Source organism: Triturus cristatus, chromosome 12 (assembly GCF_964204655.1).
Source record: "Triturus cristatus chromosome 12, aTriCri1.1, whole genome shotgun sequence".
Taxonomy (NCBI): domain Eukaryota; kingdom Metazoa; phylum Chordata; class Amphibia; order Caudata; family Salamandridae; genus Triturus; species Triturus cristatus.
The window spans coordinates 307,129,132-307,150,936 of record NC_140595.1 but is presented as its reverse complement, the minus strand read 5'-3'; the positions used below and the strand labels follow the sequence as shown (position 1 = coordinate 307,150,936).

The following is a 21,805-nucleotide window of genomic DNA, read 5'->3' as shown; positions in this document are numbered from 1 at the left end:
AAAGTCAAGGGTGCGCACTTTTGCACAGACTAAAACGTTGCAGCTGGCACTAAGTGCTGCGCAGCTGTGAAGGTCAGGGGGCGAAGGAGTGCATCTCACTCTGAATTCAAACATGCCCCCTAAAAAAAAACTAAACGGTGCAGCTGCCCACTACTTGCTGGGCAGCTGGAAATGTAAAAATGAGGCATGGGCCCTCAATGGCCCTTACAGCAAACTAAGACAGGCATGACGCTGCCTGACTCCCAGGCCCGGCCGCGGCGGTAATTCACAGCAGCCAAACGCGGGGTGGGCACCCGCTCCATCAAACAAAAAGGCACCAGTATGTGGGGTGGGCACCCGCCTCCAAAGTAAAAGCATCACCAGAACGCGGGGTGGGCACCCGCAAATAAAAATAAGAATAAGCGGGTGGACCCCGCAATTAGGGCATCATGGGGGGAATCCCTACAATGGGGATTCCCTCGCCGAGGGCTGCAGCGCTGCGCAGCCCCCAGGCTCTCCTCTTTTGGGGGGAAAGTAAGTTAAAGCGCTCCTAGTGCGCAGATAGGCTGAAAGTCTCTGTAAAGTCCTGGGCATCAGAGATGGAGCAAAACAGCTCCCAGCAAAGGAAGGTCCTCCAGGCATCCAGGGGCAGGACAGGGCCCAGGGAGGCAAGCCTTCCCCTGGGTCCCAGCAGCAGCACGCCCCTGGTAGTTTCAAGTCCAAAAACAAGAACATTTACTTGGGGTCACAGCCCCTTATTTATATGCCCTTTTCCTTTGTGACACAGCACAGGGCTTGGGATACCAGTCAGAACTGGTTTAGGGGAGCTTTGGAGCACTTTGTTGTGCTCAGCTCCTCTCTCCTTTGTCAGGTGGGGGCTAGGTGCTCAGACACACCACAGGGGGCGGAGCCGGCATTGTGGAGGGAAGGCACAGTCCTATTCAGGTCCCAGGTGCAACTCCTCCCTCCCATCTACATGCAGATATCTCCATTCACCACTGGGCAGACTCACCCTGGCTCCTGGAATTCCCCAGCCCTCTCAGCTCCTGTCAATCATAAGCCAGACATGCACTCCACGTCAGGCAGGCAGACACACAGTACACAGAAAGGCCAACTTCTAGAAGTGGCACTTCTCCACTAGTCACCATAACTCTGCGCACACCATTGCGCAGCATTTATTCTCACGAGTTTGCACATACCAAACTCGACCCTGCACTCCACTCACATCAGGAATTACCAGGGACACACACATCCCCCATGCATTCCTATGGGAGGGCAGGCTTATCTCACCACGCATATCCAGAGTGCGCACGCACTTTACACTGGACCCCAGTGTTAAAGTGCTCAGACGCCTAAAATCACCAACACCAGGTTACAGAAAAAGGCTAGGAGAACGCAAAACGTTTCGGGGTGAACCTACCAAAAGGGCCAAGTCCAACAGAGACCAAAAGACATTAGTCACAATCCCCTGGAGTATACAGTCATCTCTGCTCTGTAAATAATAGCCACAGACCTGGATAGTAAGACCATCACCTGCCAATACTCTGAACTGACATGGTTAAGAACATTGCTTTCAAAAATCAAAGAGAATGAAAAAACAAGTGTTTAGTTAAATGGTTCTCGAAAGTACTTAATAGTAAAATAAAAATCCTGGGAGCGCAGTAAAGAATCTAATGACAAAATTCTTTACCAAACACTGGACCCGAATATAGGGCCTCATTAGGATTGCGGTGAAACTGTCACCCCGTTGGTGGCGGTTTCACCGCCATCAGTGACTGCATTCCTGCTCGCCTCATCATGATAGCGGGCGCATTTTTGGCAGTCGGAGAGACCGCCGCCATGGTTCCGACGTGCTCGGAGGTGCTGTAATACCTACAATAGTGGCGGTGCCTGCCAGGCACCGCAGTAGATATTACAATGTTCCTTTCCGCCGGCCCATTCATGGCTAAGTATAAACCCACCATGTAAAGGCTGTCAGAAGGGGACATTGGGGGCCCGTATAGGGCCCCCTTCACCCTGGGCATCAACTTTGGTGTTTGGGGGGCACCATACATATCCCTGTACCATGTGGCAGGCACCGGATATGTCTGATGTGTATTATTTGTACTGCGGCACCCGCCGCAGTACAAATTATATACATTGCGACCGTCTTGAAGGCGGTTACATTGTAATTCCTATGGTGGGACCGCCGACAGCAAGTCAGGTGGTCCCATCCCTGATATGATGGCGGTTGGACTAAAATTCGACCGCCATCATAATGAGGCCCATAATTCCTAAAAACTCTTATTCTAGACCAATACTTTTAATTATAGGAGGGGAGTCAGAAAACAGAACTTCTAATTTGGACTTAAAAGAAGGACAAATAGCATGATTTTTTCTGAAGTTAAGTGTTAAGGGTGGAGTAATCCTGTTTTGGTGAAGAAACCTTCTGATTGTGGATGAATGAGAGAGTCAATCGTATACATTGTCTGGTTAGTTCCCCATTAGTTCTAAGCTAAATCCGAGCTCATGCAATGTTGAATGTAACCATTTTAGGGGGCAAACATTGTAATATTGTGCTGGATGCTTATATTGAGTTTGATGGAGAAACACATCCGTATTTACTGTCTTGTATATTGGGTCAAAGATTATTTATTCTTCTGAGTCCATCATCTATAGGTATTTCCATTGGCGTTTTTATTTAGTGGATGATGAGCTAGTTGTTCCTCTGAACTTGTCCTCTCAAGCAGGCACAGCTCCCAGTTTTTTTCTTGCTTGGTTTTCTCTAACATGAGAACAGAACGACATGTTTTTGCACGGTCTTCTGGCTCCAGGCCTTTCTTTAATGGAGTGAAGTTAAGTCTTTTTTCACTGTCTGCTAGGTCAGCAAGCGTTTTGTACTTAAAACTTCGCTGACGCCCCATACTGAAATACACTGAATGCTGCCTTCCATGTGGTGTCTTTCCTCTTTTTTCACCTTCAAACTAGATATGTGATAGCGAGATTATTTTGGGAAAGGTAAATGGAAGTGGCCAGAAAGAAGGAAGTCTCAATTTAGTGAAGAACAGACCAACACATGTATTAGGCGCCTCTTTGGTATTATAAATAAGATGTGTTCTAGTCATGAGTTCCATGGCAGAGCCCCCAGGGCGAAGATGATGGTACAAACAAAATATGCATGTTACCTACAGATAGAAAAACAAAAATAATTATTAGTGGGTTTTCTACAACTTCTGTGCTGATATTGTAGAAGAATGGCACCACATACAGTACCGCAAGGCAGAGCACTGCTCTGTGGTCACACGACTGAAGTACAGCTTCAAAACAAAAGCAAAGTGCTCAGTTTCAAAGCTGAAGCAGGTGGAGGATGGACGACGGTGCTCTTATAACAAATGTTAGAGACCGCGCACCCCTTCCCTAATCATCGCACCTTTCCAAGAATGAGACAATATTTAGGATTTAACTGCTGTAGCATGCTCTGTGAGAGGTGTCAAGGTGAACACTCGTTTAGAGCCACACATCATGAAAGTGAGAACAAACTGTAGTCAAGTGTGTGTCAGTCATACATGATCTGCAGTGTGCATGCAAGGAATTTTATTGGAGATTATTTGCTTTCTTGTGGTCTCTCTGGCAAACGAACTCGATTTGATTTTTTAGACCCTCAATTAGACTACCTTTAATTGATATGACAAACAGAATAGTTGTTTAAGCCCAATCTGTTAGAGTAATATTAACCTCACACACAAGGTAGGCTATATACATTATATGGCACCAGTTTCTAATGGAGAAAACCATAACTGTTAGTTAAGGAGAACAACAAAAAAGTCTGGTATGAAATATTCTTGTTATTGGAAGCAAAAGGCTTTCCATCAAACAGGTAATGAATGCAGTAGGCTTCAAAAGAGTGGGGAAAGGACACTCATCCTGTGGCATTTTGCATTTTTGCTTTCTTTTTGCTTTCAATTTGATTTAAATTTGAGGTATTACAAAATGTTAGTGAAATATCTTTATTCGGGAAAAAAATAACAATAAAAGCTCTAAATCAAAGATAAATGGATAATGCATTACTATACTGAGGCGCAAAATTCGAAAAGTCCCTACTACACAACATACAACAGACATCGCATTTCTGGGGCATAAACAGAGGTCTGCATAACATAAACCATACAGTTAATCCACAGTTGCTTCATATATATTAAAGAACCAGTAATTTACGAGATTGTACAGCAGATTTTAAAAAATAACCCACAGGATCAGCATCAGATAACATTTGGAAATGCATCATCGAAGGTATACATCTATTAAAACCATTTTAGGTGAGAAACAACAAATCTAATAGATGAAGACCTATACATTTTACAAAACAAATAAAGTGCAAATTAGACTGTAAAGAAATCTCATTGCAAGGACAAATCGAGTCAGAGCTTAACTGTCCCTTAGGGATTGAATGATAGCTACACATGATACCCAGACTAAACCTACAAAGGAGGCTTCTCTCCCAAGACTGAGTAATAGAAAGTAAGTAAAACTCCAAGCCTAATGTGTTCTGCAGAATAGCAAAAGTTCCCATAGAGGGCTTAGCAAGTTCCATCGCCTCACTTGATTTTAGCCCTCGGTTTATCTGATATATTCAGGATTGAAAATAAGAGGGCCTACCTAGCTCACTTGAAAATGATTTCATCTAAAGTACCCAGGGAATTCTCAGACATTTAGAACAATTAGGACAATCCTGAGTGATTGCTCTGTTTAATGTGGTCTTGGGAATGGTCCAAACCAAAATCCAAGGTAAACGGGTGTCACGGGGCAGACCAGCCAGGGGACTATAATGAACTGTCTTGGTATGATGTCCCTACAACAAAACAACCTCTTCTTTTACAGCAACAGGAGAGCTGGAAACCCCTCTCATGCCCGCCTTCCGTATGTCAGGAGGACTATCCCTTTAACAGGAGCGCAACATCAGAAGACTCCGCCCCCTGTGATGATGCGGAGTGGTGGAGGCCAACAAGAGCAGATGAGAGCCGGAAGAAGGTGTGGTACACCACCGGAGAACGCGAGACGAGGGAGAGCAGTGGAGAACGGGAGAAGACAGAGAACACGGAGCGGGGAGGAGATTGGAGCCCAGTCGGTTTGACAGCGACTACCGAAACCGCTGGTCGGAGTACAGAGCTGCCAGAAGAGCCAGGCGGCCATCTGGACCACGTTACGCCCCGCCACGCTCCAGGAGGAGCGTGGCTATCCCAGCTGCCACTTGACCAGGGGGAGCCGAACGGTCTGAACACCTGCCAGAAGACCCTGGAAAAGACGACCTTTCCGTACCCGCTACCATCTGGAAGACTCTGTTACTATCCACCATCCTGACTATGGTTCTGAACTTTGGCCACATAAAGGAGACGCTTCTGTTCTGAATAAAAAAAAAACCTGTACACAGAGGTCTGTTGTCCCGCCCCTTCCTTTGAATCCACTACACTGGTGTCAAAAGTGGGATATCCAGATACCATCTGTTCCACAGAGATGGAGGCACTGATCCAAAACCTTGTGGAGGGACAGGACAAACTAAATTGGGCCGTAGAACGGCAAATGAAAGCTGCTGAAGTGGACCGAGATGTATTCATGGACAGATGCACGGTCTGCAGAAAATGATGGCAAAACGGCCCACAACCTCACTACCAGAACCCCTTATGGCGCCTCATCCTTCCTCAGGGATAGCACTACAGAAGTACAGGGCCGGGGAGGACCCGGACGCCTATTTGCTGAATTTTGAACGTGCCGCTAGGGCCTGTGGGTGGCCCACAGATAAGTGGCCTTTCTTTCTTGCCCAGGCTGCAAACCAAGTGACAAACACCACGGGAGATACCCCCTATGGGGTTATAAAGGCAGTAATCCTGGACCACTTGGGTCTGGATTCGGAGGCCTATAGAGTAAGGTTCCGAAAAGAAAAGGGAGTACCAGGGAAGAACCCCAAAACCCTGTTCTTCCGGCTTAAGATGGCCGCTGACAAATGGTTGACCCCTGCAGTCAGTTCCAAGGAGGAAATCATGGAAAAGATATACTTGGAACAGTAGTTGGACGCCCTCCCCTTTCAGATGCAAAAATGGCTGCGCCAGCACACGCATCTAACCACCGAGCAAGCCATAGAAATGGCCACCTCATTCTCGCGGGCACAACCACAGATCACCATGGGAGACACCGAAAAAGCAACTCGGGCCATCCCACCGAAAATGGAAAGGAAACACCGTCCTTTACCAGACTCCCTGAAGCACAGAATGGGAAAACCTGAAGTGCCGAGTGTTAAGAGCCCCCAGTGCTTCGACTGTGGGGAGTGGGGCCACATCACCCGCCTCTGTCCTAGGAAGAGAACCACGGAGGAACCCATGGAAGTGGGTTACATGCCGAAGTCCGTCATGTACAAAGCAGAACTAGGGAGTGCCTTTCACGTAAGTGTACAAGTGAATGGAAAAACCCTCAAAGCACTGTTAGATTCTGGGTGCAGACAATCAGTCATTTAGAGACCCTTGGTGCCACCTAGTCAGCTACAGTCAGACACCACGGTATACATAAGGTCAGTGCACGGGGACGTAAAACCATATCCCCTTGCTACCATACAGGTAACTCTTAGAACTGGGTTGTCCTATCAGGTCAGAGTGGGGGCGATGGAGGGTCTCCCCGAGGAGTTGATACTAGGCACTGATATTACTGAGTTTCTAGAGCTGTCCCAACAGGCTGCCCTCACCCAGAACAGGAAAAGGAAGCCAGAAGAGGAGGAAGACAAAGCGGTCTCGGCCCTCACGACCACTGAACCTTGGCTGGGGGATAGAAGCTTTCAGTTCGCACAGGCCAATGACCCTACGTTTTTAATGCCTGGGAGCAGGCACATTCCACCCAAGATAACCACCCGGTCGTGTTCCCCAAATTTCTCATTAAAGGAGAACTCCTGTACCGACAGGATGGCCCCAACGAACCACAACAGCTGTTAGTCCTTCTATCATTCTGAGAACAAATTATTTTTCTTTCGCACTCTCATCTGACTGCAGGGCATGTCTGGGCTGAAAAGACCACCCAAAATGTAACACACCATTTCTTTTGGCCAGTGATTTACCGAGATGTAAAGCTTTATTGTCAGACATGTGAGATCTGCCAAAAAAGAAACACACACAGACCCCCAGCCGCGCCTCTACAGCCCCTTCCCATTGTAGGCAACCCCTTTGAGCGCATAGGAACGGAACACATTGGACCCCCTACCTCGCACAAAAAAGGGAAACATATACGCCCTATTGAGAGTGGACTATGCAACCCGGTACCCCGAGGCATTTCCCCTGAGGACGGCAACCACTCATAACATCTCTGAGAAATTACTGGAAGTTTTCTCTCGGGTTGGTTTTCCCAGGGAGATCCTGACGGATCAAGGTACACCCTTCGTGTCACGTCTTATGAAAGAAGTATGTCAACTCCTGTATCTCCGCCACATCAAGACATCCGTCTATCACCCTCAAGCGGATGGACTCGTTAAGCAGTACAACGGCACACTAAAATCCACATTAAAAAAGATGTTGACGGTAAACGGCAGAGAATGGGATCAGATACTACCTCTTGCCCTCTATGTGATACGAGGACAAGTGCAAAGCAGTCTTGACTGTTCGGCATTCGAAATGCTGTATGGACGCCAGCCGCGTAGTCTCTTGGAGATAACAAAAGAGGCTTGGGAGAAAGAAGACACAACGGGAACCCGAGACATGCTCGAATACGCTCAGAGTCTAAAAACAAAACTTGGAAAACTTAGAGACTTGGCATATTCCAACCTGGAAAGAAATCAAGAAAAACAAAAACACTACTACAACAAGGGAAAAAAGTGGAGGAGGCTTGCCCTGCATGACTGGGTTCTAATTTTACTCCCCTCCTCCAGTAAATTCCAGGCCGAAGGGAGAGGCTCATATAAGATAGTGGAAACCATCGGGAAAACCACATACAGAGTACAAATAGCCCTGAACTACACCCAAATATATCATATAAATCTCCTGAAGAAGTGGTTGGGCCCACTACCTAAAGCAGCCCACCTCACACTACCCACTCTTGATGCGGACTCCAGTACCATCAAACATCTTGTGATCAATGATGAGCTCGGTCTCAAAGAAAAGAGGACCTTGAAGCAGACGCTGACCCCGTTTACCTCCATTTTTTCAGACAAACCCGAGAGGACCACCCTAGCAGAACACCGATTGGGAAGACCATCACAAAACGACCCTTTCAAATTCCTGCCGCTAGGAGAGCCGCCATCCAAAAAAAAGTACACGATATGCTGCAATTAGGAGTGTTCCGACCATCAAGAAGCGATTGGTCATCTCCAATCGTGATGGTGCCAAAACCTGATGGAAGCAGACAATTTTGTATTGACTTCCAAGCCCTTAGTGAGATTTCCACTTTTGATGCCTTCCCTATACCTCGCATTGACGAATTAATAGAAAAGCTCGGGGATGCCAAATATATCACCACATTGGACTTAACCAAAGGGTACTGGCAGGTGCCCTTGCGGGAAGAGGACATGAAGAAAACGGCCTTCTCACCTCAGATGGCTTATACGAGTTCACAGGGCTCCCATTTGGGTTACACGGTGCCCCCGCTACCTTTCAGCGGCTAATGAACACCGTTTTACAGGGATATCAATCCTTTTCGTCCGCTTATCTGGACAACATTGTCGTATTCAGCCCAGATTGGAAAACCCACTTGGAACATCTTCAGACCATATTGCGAGCCCTACAAAAAGCAGGATTGCACGTGAATGCAAACAAATCCCGAGTGGGGTACCAAAAGGTGAAATACTTGGGGTATGTGCTGGGTCATGGGCTGATCGCCCCCCAAGATGTGAAAATCAGGGCCATGACCGATACCCCTTTTCCCAGGAATAAACGAGAGATGCGAGCCTTCCTGGGGTTAATCGGATATTACATGCGATCCATACCACAGTTCTCAGAGGTTGCCGCCCCCCTCACTGACACTTACGGAAAAACCTGAGTTCCAAGCTGTTACTCCATCCCACCGCACCAATGATTAAGGCATTTTCATCCTTAAAAAGAGCTATCACTTCTAGCCTGGTTCTAGCATCCCCTGATTTCACCAAACCTTTTCCTATACACACAGACGCTTCCAGTTACGGGATAGGGGCTGTCCTCTCTCAGTTGTCTTCTGACGGGGTAGACCATCCTATCCTTTACATTAGCAGGAAACTGTTCCCCAGAGAGACAAAATACCCTCCCATAGAGAGGGAGTGTCTGGCGGTAAAATGGGCAGTGGACAAACTAAGATACTACTTGGAGGATCATCCCTTCACCTTGTACACTGACCATGCTCCCCTGCAGTGGATGAGCCGTAACATCGCAAATAATCCAAGGGTTCTCCGTTGGTGTCTCTCCCTACAACCCTTCACCTTCACAGTGAAACATCGGAAGGGGTGGATAACGGTAGTGCAGATTACCTGTCTAGGGTGTTCCCTCTCCCGGAGCGGGAGAATCCAGGGGAGGAGGTGTGTCACGGGGCAGACCAGCCAGGGGACTATAATGAACTGTCTTGATATGATGTCCCTACAACAAAACAATCTCTTCTTTTACAGCAACAGGAGAGCTGGAAACCCCTCTCATGCCCGCCTTCCGTATGTCAGGAGGACTATCCCTTAAACAGGAGCGCAACATCAGAACACTCCGCCCCCTGTGATGATGCGGAGTGGTGGAGGCTAACAAGAGCAGACGAGAGCCGGAAGAAGGTGTGGTACACCACTGGAGAACGCGAGACGAGGGAGAGCAGTGGAGAACGGGAGAAGACGGAGAACGCAGAGCGGGGAGGAGATTGGAGCCCAGCCGGTTTGACAGCGACTACCGAAACCGCCGGTCGGAGTACAGAGCTGCCACAAGAGCCAGGAGGCCATCGGGACCACGTTAAGCCCCCCGCAACGTTCCAGGAGGAGCATGGCTATCCCAGCTGCCACTTGACCAGGGGAAGCCGAACGGTCTGAACACTTGCCAGAAGACCCTGGAAAAGATGACCTTTCCGTACCCGCTACCATCTGGAAGACTCTGTTACTATCCACCATCCTGACTATGGTTCTGAACTCTGGCCACATAAAGGAGAGGCTTCTGTTCTCAATAAAAAAACTGTACACAGAGGTCTGTTGTCCCGCCCCTTCCTTTGAATACATTACACGGGCCATTTTAATCAATTCCTCAGTGTATGACAGACTCAGTTCCCCATGACAAAAATAATATGGACTTCTGGGGGGGGGAAAGAGTCCAAGAAATGGACAACCAAAACAATTTCTCTAGTTGAAGAATATCCCCAGATGCCTGAGTCATAACATAAAGTAGGGGCACAATGCATCTTATACATTTCTAGCAATGGACTTAGGGATTTACCATCAATCTTAGCAGCAGAATTAAATAGGGCCATGACCAACTCACCTGTTTTTCACTTCTAAAGCTAAGGCAAGCAGACCATGAACAAGTGGAGCCAAAGGTGACCCCCAAATAAGAAAAGTATTAAACTTTATCAATAACCTTGCTATTTATAGTCAGAGTCCTAAATCTTATTGAGCGAGGCCCACAAACCATCGCATGTGGTATTGAGAAGCTAGTGTCCAAATTTTAATCCTCCATGTAAATGACAAATGCATCTACAAGCCTCTTTAGGCCATTGAAGGTGTGAGATAATAACACAGCATCATTAACATCGGTCAGGGCAGGAATTGGTCTATGATTGACAAGTAGCATGTCTTGACCATTTGCGAACAGGAAACAGTTTAAGTGTATCTGACTTCACATGATTGGAGAGTCTAGTTAACTACTCCTTAATGGTAGCCCCAAAATTAATGAAAAAAAGAACAGGATCAACGCATAATTAAATGGTATAGAAAGACAAGAATAAAACCAATGTAATTCACTAGGATTAAGCACTTTCCAAATGAGTCTCAGACTTTTATCCAAGTTTGTTTCTGGGAGAACAAGTGACAATTAAAAATATATATCCAGGGCAGTCAAACAGAAAATAACAGTTAAGGAATTATTGTTTCTATAACAGCTGGTGAAAAAGGAGCCATCAATTACGAAATTGAAAAGACTCCTAGATGCAAAAACATAGTCAATAATGGGGGGGATCACCCCACCAGGTAAATGTTGATAGATAACTCTCATTCAAATGATATAATTCATAAGCACGAAGAAGATAGCATTAGTTTAGATCATAGTAGAGGGCAGGCCTTCAAGAATCAGAGAGAAATGAGTTGGGATGACCAGCTCAAACAAAGAATAAGGGTTGAGTGAATACACTTTCCAACCAATTTCATCATTAAAATCTCCACCCCTAACAATATTAGAAGAGGAATGGAGACCCCTTTTGGTAGAATAGATTAGGTAATCAATTAGAGTAAACAACAATTGAAAATGAGAATAATCATTATCAGAAAACTCATCATTATATAAATTGAAAAGATAAAATTGAAAACTCCTAGCCCAGAAAATGATTAAATCTGAAGATGATTGAATCTAGTGAGCGTAATGCAATATTTTTGAGAAACCCAGAAGGTGAAGAAACAGAGGGTAAAGATTAATAGATAAACCATCCCATGCTAAATCCTTGGTTGCTCATGTCCCCAGAAACATAACAATATGAAAAGATTTTATGAGAGAAAGCAAGCTATTTTAGGTCAACTTAGAGTATATACCCGCAATATTTCAACTAACAAGAAATAATAGATCGTAGAAGAGGACATCTCAAGAGCCACATTTAAATTGTCCAAGTGACCTGGATCTGCTGTGGGGTTAGACCATCAGTCTTTCTGGTTCAGATGCTCAAGTTGAGCAAAATGATGGAAATTCGGATTGGTGCGGAGGGTATTTATATACTTATTTGGAGTTTTATCTAGTGTGAACAAGACCCTTTGAGGTGACAGAGCGCTTTACACGTAGTGTACAAAGAAAAGGGATACAACAGAAATAAAAATAACATACAATAAAAATACAGTATAAACAGATTTATACACATCGACTAATGGCAAATAAGGAAATAGGAGCACATAATGTAGCATAAGTCCAGGTCTAGAACATATTACGGCGATATAAGAGGTAGCGGGTAAATACGGAGGAGGGAACGATCTAGCGGAGATGGGGAGAGTCTTCAGTATGAGAGGAGCTTGTTGGCTAGAAAGAGTTTTACTTCTTTCTTGAAGGTAGATGTGGATGGGTTGCATCTGATTTCAGTAGGGATTAAGTTCCAAATTTCTGGGGCAATTTCGGAGAAGGATCGGAGATAGGTTTTTATTTTTTTTTATTTTTGAGAATTAATTAGTAAGGAGCTAGTGCTTCTGGAGGGTCAGTAATCACCCAATAGGGTCAGTTTCTGGGCCAGGGAGGGTTGTTGTGATGTAATGCTTTGTGGATCATTCAGGCAATTATGGGATGGATCCTGGCCTTGAAGGGTAATCATTTCAGTGATTGAATGTCAGGGGTGATATAGTCATGTTTTTTTTAACCTGTGATGAGCCTAGCTGCAGCATTCAGAATAGCCGTCAATGATGCAAATGAGGTTTTCAGGCGGTCCATCAGGGTAGGAAGGCTTATTGAAGAATTCCAGAGGTAAAGCCTTGATCTAGTCAAAGCTCGTATTGCAAACTGGAATATGAACAGTAGGTCATTCACATCCTTTGGGTTTTTTAAATTGACTACCACACAATAACCTTTCATCATTTTTGGCAGAGGAACCAACCCATAGTATAAGCCTTACAAACAGAATCATATCCTATGCAGACATGTTGAAATTCACATGCTTGGCCAGACAATGCATCACTTTATTTTTTATTTGCGACGTATTCTCAAGCATACTAGAAGGTAAAGAAGAAATATTGGCCAATACCAAAACATTAGGACACACTTTAACCCCTTCCATGCGGGGCGGATTCCCCCGCTGTGCTGAGCGCTGCTTGCGCGGGCGTGGTCATGACGGAACGGTTCCGTCATGAGCACAGCTCAACCGACGCTCATGACGGAACCGTTCCGTCATGAGCACCGAAGGGGTTAAAGGGAAGGTGTAAGGTAGATTGAGATAACCCTGCATGCAAAGTTATAATACTTGAAGTGGTAGTAAGAAGCAGCAGTGACCGGGGGTGGCTGAAAGATTAGCATAGCCGAGTACAATGTCGGGCAAGGCAGCTGTAATAAGAGGAGTGGAGCTGGTTAAGCGAGAAGAAACACTCGAAGCAACTGCAACAATGTTCTGGGTTAAATGGCCATATGAAGCATTATTAGCGTAAGGAAGAACAACGGGAGCAGATGTTCTTGAATGGGGAGTGACAATTAGAACTTGAAACTTTGAGATTTTGTCCATTGCCAATTCAGTATATTGTATTCCTTTAGCTAGTTGTTTTGAAGCCAGTGTTAATCATTAAATTGAGTTTACTAAAACAATTATCAAAAGGTGTCAGTACAGGGCATTCAAATGATCATCATCAACCTTACTCTGACATTCAACATCGCTTGCTCTAGGGTTAATGGATTTTTTCTTGTTTTTTCCAGCTAGACTATTCAAATGGGATAGAGGAGAACCTTCATTAGTATTAGAATAAGCTACAGAGCACTCAGAAACTTGAGCGGAGATGGCTGCAGTGCCCCGGCCGGCTTGAGACCAGAGCAAATCAGGAGGTGCGAGGGATGGAGGGGGTGGTCGAGCCTTCAATAGACAATTGCCTCTCCGCCTGCTCAGTTACATTTACTATGCATTTTAGGAAACAGTGAATGGTGGTATGAGTGGAGCTCTTTGTAACAGGTCTGGGGGTTAACTGTGATCTCGCATTTCCTTATACTGTAAAATGGGGGTAAGTTTTGAGAAGAAGATTAAAGAAGACGTACGAAGCCCAGCCATCTCCTGTCACTGAGTGAACTAGTCTTGGACAGGTTTTTGTCCGGAAGCTGCCTGGGCACATTCCACGCAGCAGGGAAAAGAGATGCGCTATATAGCACTCAGCTCCACCTCATCACCATGAAAGCAGTGCAACCTGGGAGGTGTAGTTGTTGGTCACTTCAAACGCAAACCAAAACCAGCAGCAACAACTTGTGGGCAAGTGTAAATAATAACATAGGAAATTAACACATAAGTATTATTGCACACTTTGGTTAATCATTTAAATAAATTAAATATTATAAGCACATTTAGAGATAATAGCCGTCAATGTTACCATAAAATTAATGCGTGAATCTATAAATAACAATACCCAGTATGTGAGAGGTGAACTGGAAAAATATAGGCGTTCAAAACGTCTCATAATGTGAAATGGTCAATGTAGGTGAGTTGGTAATGCCAAAGATATGATCCACATCCTTATGTGTTTGGATACCGTTTGAAAAATGAAATTATTAAGACTGGTTGAAAGAAAACAAACAGAACCATCAAACAAGGGATGTATGTACACATGAAATGCACGATGCAGACAGTGAGTGTGTCATAGAGGGATTTCTTGTGTTAGGATTGATGTTGACCTCACGTCTTCAGATGACTGTGCTGCTGTTTTGATTTATTTATTTTTTATATGCTTTTTAACATGGGAAACAACCTTTACAATGCAGTCATTACATCGCACTACATTTACAACGCAGTCATTACATCGCAACATCCTTTACAACGCATGTCACTACAACGCATCCATTACATTCCATGTCACTACAACACATGTCACTACAACGCAGGCATTACAACGCATACCATTACAACGCATACCATTACAACGCATTGTACCCCTACACTATCCAACATTTACCCTACTGTTGCACCCCCTGGAGTTAGAATAGTAATTTTTACCCCTACACTATCCAACACTTACCTTAAAGGCAATGTAATGGTATGCGTTGTAATGGTATGCGTTGTAAAAGTATAATGTGATGTAATGGAATGCGTTGTAAATGTAGCTTAAAAAAATGTGTTGTAGTGGTATGCGATGTAAATGTATGCGTTGTAAAGGAGGTTGCGATGTAAAAACTGCGTTGTAAAGGCAGGCATTGTAAATGTATGCGTAGTAACGTCATACATTCTTTGGGCGGAGCCAGTATGGTGAATTAAATAAACCACAACACAGTAAAATGTGTTTCGTTTGAAGGAAATCAATGTATGCTTAGAACTTGATAAAAGGTAATGATTTTAAAAGTGCATGAGTGATCAAATCAGTATCTCGCCCATTCAAATAAAATAGAGGGTGGAAGAACTCCATGTTTTTAAATATTATACCTCATGCTGAACTTAAATGAGAAATATCTATTGAATATTCAATGCACTATTGGGACTGCCATGTTTTTATGTACTTAACCCAAATGTTTGTAAAGCACAAACCTAGTGCCGAGAAGCAGCTGGATTCTGTAAGGTATTGGATACATAGTTTCTTAAAAAGCTTTAGACCATCTTACATTGTTTCAAAGCAGTGCCACACATTTACCTTCCGTCCTTGAGTATCAAGTGCTCACAGTGATTGAGAGCAGAGTGGAATCTGGGCTAAGGAGCAGCGCAGGGGCAGGTTAGAAGACTGCTGAGTTGTGAGAACATTGCTTCACTAACTACTCTTTAAAGAGGAGAGATGTCAGTTCCTGTCTGAAAGCTAGCAGAGAATGGTCTGAAAGAGAGAGAGAGCTTTGCAACGCCTTGGGACAAAGCCTAAAGGCCAAGAAGGCATGTATGAAATATTTTTCTGTTATTGTAGTTTTTAGGTCTCGCCTAACAATCGCGTAAGCGATCGCCCAGCGAGACTTGCTCAGCGAGACTTATGTAGGGGCTTCAGAAAATGCTCCCAAAGGCTTCCCAGGCGGATCGGGTGGTGGTTACGTGCACAACCACGCGCATTCCATTTGCCACCAGCTACTTCCTGCGCCGCCTCACGCATTCAGAGAGATTTAGTAAGGGGCACAAGACCTTAGTAATGCGGTTTATGGCCAGTGCATGTGAGGCATTCAAGCGCGAAGCTGGCATCTGGCATTGAACTTGAAAGCAGCAGACTGCTTTCGCCAGCACACGCTCGGCCTCACTTCCTGCATCCCCTCTTACAACAATTAACTTTCGTTATAACTCACACCCCATATGCTCGTTCCCTCCCACCCTTCCTTTGATGTCCGCTTTTCTTGTTGTTTACAAACCACGCCGCACACTGCTGCATGCCACACACTGCTGCACGCCACACACTGCTGCACGCCGCACACTGCTGCACGCCGCACACTACCACACACCACACACTGCTGCGCACACTGCTTCATTACACACTGCTGCATTACACACTGCTGCACGCCGCACACTGCTGCACGCCTCACACTGCTACACGAAACACTGATGCACGCCTCACACTGCTGCACACCACACACTGCGGCACGCCACACACTGCTGCACGCCACACGCTGATGCACGCCACACACTGATGCACGCCACACACTGATGCACGCCACACACTGATGCACGCTACACACTGCTGCATGCCTCAGACTGCTGCACGCCGCACACTGCTGCACGCCGCACACTGCTGCATGCCGCACACTGCTGCATGCCGCACACTGCTGCACGCCACACACAGCTGCACGCCACACACTGCTGCATGCCGCTGCACGCCACACACTGCTGCACGCCGCACACTGCTGCACGCAGCACACTGCTGCACGCCACACACTGCTACACGAAACGCTGCTGCACGCCACACACTGCTGCACACCACACACTGCTGCACGCCACACACTGCTGCACGCCACACACTGCTGCACGCCACACACTGCTACACGAAACACTGCTGCACGCCACACACTGCTGCATGCCACACACTGCTGCATGCCGCTTCACACCACCCACTGCTGCACGCCACCTACTGCTGCACGCCGCACACTGCTGCACGCCGCACACTGCTGCACGCCGCACACTGCTACACGAAACACTGCTGTACGCCACACACTGCTGTACGCCACACACTGCTGTACGCCACACACTGCTGCATGCCACACACTGCTGCACGCCACACACTGCTGCACGCCGCACAATGCTACACGAAACACTGCTGCACACCACACATTGCTGCACACCACACACTGCTGCACGCCGCACACTGCTGCACGCCGCACACTGCTACACGAAACGCTGCTGCACGCCACACACTGCTGCACACCACACACTGCTGCACGCCACACACTGCTACACGAAACACTGCTGCACGCCACACACTGCTGCATGCCACACACTGCTGCATGCCGCTTCACACCACCCACTGCTGCACGCCACACACTGCTGCACGCCGCACACTGCTGCACGCCGCACACTGCTGCACGCTGCACACTGCTACACGAAACACTGCTGTACGCCACACACTGCTGTACGCCACACACTGCTGTACGCCACACACTGCTGCATGCCACACACTGCTGCACGCCACACACTGCTGCACGCCGCACAATACTACACGAAACACTGCTGCACGCCACACATTGCTGCACACCACACACTGCTGCACGCCGCACACTGCTGCACGCCACACACTGCTGCACTACTCACTGCTGCATGTTGCACGACACTGCTGCACGCAGCACACTGCTGCACGCCGCACACTGCTGCACGCCGCACACTGCTGCATGCCGCACACTGCTGCATGCCGCTACACGCCACACAGTGCTGCATGCCTCACACTGCTACACAAAACACTGCTGCACACTGCTGCACGCCGCACACTGCTGCACGCCACACACTGCTGCACGCCGCACACTGCTGCATGCCGCACACTGCTGCACTCCACACACTGCTTTTATGCGAGTTTATGCTACTGACATTGTAAATGACAATGCCTTTTATTTGTTTTAAAACCAAAACATAAATAAAAGGCATTGTAATTTTACAATGCCAATAGCTCAAACTCTTATAAAAGCGAGACCTATTGCATTGCAAATGCTTGTTGTTGTTCTTGTTGTTAGGCTGTGCCATGGTACATCATGCCAGTTTCTTGAGTGTGATTAACAGTTTCCTGGCCAACAATGAACAGTTGTGTGAGAATACAGATCTGGCACCTGACACCCATAATTTTGAAGACAAGGAACGCTTGCGTTAGTTGCATGTGCAGAGACACCAGGATGGCTGAATGTAGTGAATTGTAATCTCCCCCTTCCGATGACATGCCATGGCATACAACACTTTATTAGTGTTGTCATGGTGAAGGCCATAACACCTGCCAGAAGCACGTTTCCTCAGCCTAGAAGACATTGGACCAGTATCTGAACTATGTTTTGAAAACAGTTTGCATAGACCTGTATTTCTAAACATAACAAGTGTATTTGTAAAGCACACATTCACCCCTTGGAGAATCTTGGTGCTGAGCAAGAGATGATTATTGCTTATTGATCTTGGAAAGGTGACGTGGACCCAGTGGTGGGAACAAACCTTGACAGAGCGGTACCCATGGCTGTCTTGTCTTCCTCAACGAACACCCTAACGAGATCTACTGCCTTGGTGGCATCTTGTAGAAGAAGCCTAGCTTCCTCCTACTCCAGACTAGAAATAAGCCAAACAAGTACACACACATTGGCATAGCCAGGAGTTACGGTGTTAGCTGTCAGCCTTTTGGCTTTATCAATGCTTGCTTTGTAATGTTTTTTGCTAAAAAAGTTATTTTTGGGTCAGGTGCTGGGACTTTGCAGTTATAAAGGTATAAAAAAAATAAAAACATTGGTTGAAAAACAAAAATTTGTTTTTGGTCTCAAAAAAGCATTTATTGCTGTAATTGTCAATGGCACTTAAGTTAACAACTTTTTGTACGGATGTGCTCGTTGTGACGGTGCAGAATGTGGTCACTTACAGTGAAGTCAGGCATTGTCTGCTGTTGGCTGGCCCGTTTGCCCCATGCTTTAAACTGTATTGGGTGGAATGAAATGTTTATGTCACAACAGACCAATGAGCGAAGAGGGCAGGCTAAAGTACCCTATGAATAAGTGTGATATATATATATATATATATATATATAGAGAGAGCGAGAGAGAGAGAGAGAGAGTGTAAAATCAATGCCCTTGGCAGAAGGCCAGGCGTTGGGAAGAATTCCACACGAAGACACAGCGTAGGTCTCATAGCGAAGGTTCATAGTGGGGGAAGTGAACCGCTTAGTGCTACACACAAGATCCAGCGGGCCAGCCTGGACTTAAAGAATACGCATTCCAATGAGGAAGAGCCAAAGTAATGAAGATTACCAGTAAGTAATCCAGGCATTAGTGCACAATTACATAACACTGCATGCGCTGTGACGCAATGCTGTCCAGATAAGCCTCTTCCTGGTCGCTGCACAGTAAAGGCGGTGTCCTTGTGTTCTCTTGCCTCATGATACCCTGTTAGATAGAGCAAACAGATAAAGCTGCAAACCACACTCACTTTGGGCTTGTGTTGGAAGAGACTTCTTGCTTTTCTTTGAAAGCATGACACGTCTGTTTTTACATTGTCTGACCCACGAGCAGCACAAGACATAAACAACATGAACCCATTCCATTCTCCGCCTCCTCACGTATTACCTGGATGTTGCGTAACGCGTATTAGACGGCGGCGTGCCTCGAAAGATTTGTTTATCAGGTGCTGTTAATTGGAGTTGAATGTCCTCGGAGTAGGAGACACCGAGAAGGGCGGTATAGAGCGTAGTGGCTACATTTTCTGTTACCGAATTACGATACCTGAGTTCTAAAACTGGCTTTTTGCCACATTCAGAAGCCTTTGCTAAAAACACATATTTCTTATCCACCAATTCTCCCATTACCGTATACATCAGAATAGGGAACACTTAAATTCGGCGGTACAAAAGATATCTGAAACTGGGAATGTGCATTTAAAGGCCACTGTATTATTTGAAAGAACTGCGAACAATCTTGCAGAAAGTACTCATAACTATATACCCTCGATAGGGGAGGGTGTAATTCACAGTTGCTCGTTGCACTGTATGGTTTGTGTATGGTAAATGCAGCAGGGCGGTGCCCTTTTTTGCTCAATCAAAGATTACGCTCGTTTAATCAGAAGGGCTGGAATGGCTGCTATTCTGCGCCTCTGATTGTTCAAAGCCTGTTTGTTTTACTTAGGGCAAGTTTAATACGCCTCAGTTGCTATGAGGTTGCTAAGGAATGGAGACACACCTTTCCGAGCCCCTGTAGCAGTGCACCTCCCAGAGCTGAGTCATAGTGTGTGAGAACAGAACATGTGCTAAGTGCAGCCGTTGCATCTGCACACCATGCCCCGCCCCGTCTCTCTAGGACTTGCCAGTTCCATGTCACCTGTGTGTGAGCTTTTGCGCCCATGGGTTGGTTGTTTTAATACAACGTCACAGTAATAAACAGGGAGGGCGGACTACGCAGGAAGCATGGGCGCTGCAAGAACCTTTGTTAAACTGAGTTAGGCGTGGAGACAGATGTAGATTGAACAATGACGTTGAGAAGAGGGGCTCAGGGGACCCCTTGTTAGCACAACGGCAACGTCTCAGATGTGGGAATGTTAAACATAAAGTTGGCATAGTTGGTTTATGAATAGAAGTGGTAGCCAGCGTACACAAATAACTTCAAATGCCACCAGTGCTCGAATTGGAAACACTTTACTCGGGAACCCATAAATTGGTGGGCAACAAACATAGGGTGGATTCACAAGGGGGAGATTCATAAAAAGCAACTTAACAGTCAACTTATACATTAAAAAAACAAAACTTATTTTAACCACATATGAAAGGCAACCCTATCTTACATTTGTATTAAATCCCAGGCATAGATTTATTTTCACCCGCTTAAGATTGGAAATATTTTTGGGGGGTGTGGCCAACTGCCGAAGGAACTGGCAGCGTGTTAGCTCGGCTCCGGCACACCACTCCCAAAAATAGACAATATACCCGAGCGTAATCTGTTATATCGTGGGGCCACATAATCCCAACAACGTAGGTGTCCAACATGTTGAGTGCCGCCATGATTAAACAAGAGTGAGCGGAGCTTTGGTCTGAACCGAGCCACTGAGGGCTGAGACCCGGACAGCGTCACGATGAGCCCTGGCTGACCAACGTCGGAGTAACCTCGTCTGGCAGTAAGAGCCACGCTTCATACATCACGGGGGGCAGCGGATCTCAGACACCCAAACCTACCTGGTCTTTGAGTGCCGGGCCCCCGTGACCATCGAGGGATAGGCCCGCCCTACTGGCTCCCAGCTGGATCTCTGGTCCTGAACAGTGCGTCCGGTGGCCGCTGTGGTGAACGAGCTCCAGCTGATTGGCGCCTTGGAATCCAACGGCCACAGAAGCGAGGGGAAGGCGCAAACACACCTTCGGTGCCGACCAGAGTGTGTAAATCTACTGTTGGGGCTGATTAGATCGGCAACATGCTAAGAGCTACTAAGATAGTTGCCAGCGTGAGCGGAGCTTCGGCCTGAATTGAGTCGCCTAGAACTGAGATGCGGAGTGCGTCACTGCGAGCCCCGGCAGACTAACAGCGGAGAAGCAGCGACCGCGGTCAGAGCCAAGACTCATGCATCGCAGAGGGGAGGCAGCAGACCTCATTCACCCACCCAAACTTGTTTTCTGCGTGGAAGACCCCCGCTATCGCCGAGAGATCGTCATGACCTGCGGACTCCTTGCCGGCTCCCTGCCGGCTCCCTGCCCTTGATCTGTGTAACTGGCTGCTGCAGTGGTAAATGTGCTACGACTCCCATGGGTGGTGCCCGGGAATTCAACAGCTACTGTGAAGGCATAAATACACCTCCAGTGCAGACCGGAGTGTGATTAACTGTGGGTGGGGCTGCATTCATCGAGACGCATTCTTGTGTGCCTTCCTCAGTGATTGAGTGCAGGACGGCCTGAAACTCCAGCCAGTAA

The 21,805-nt window shown here is 46.6% G+C and overlaps 1 long non-coding RNA gene across 1 annotated transcript in view; it reads right to left on the bottom strand.

Annotated features, from left to right (window-relative positions):
• Positions 1-2,907: 2,907 nt before the first annotated feature.
• LOC146775940 (uncharacterized) overlaps positions 2,908-21,805 on the bottom strand; it is a 188,513-nt gene continuing 169,615 nt past the window's right edge. Inside the window, exon 3 of the long non-coding RNA XR_014972070.1 lies at positions 2,908-3,143. This is a non-coding gene — a long non-coding RNA (uncharacterized LOC146775940). The remainder of the gene's footprint in view (positions 3,144-21,805) is intronic.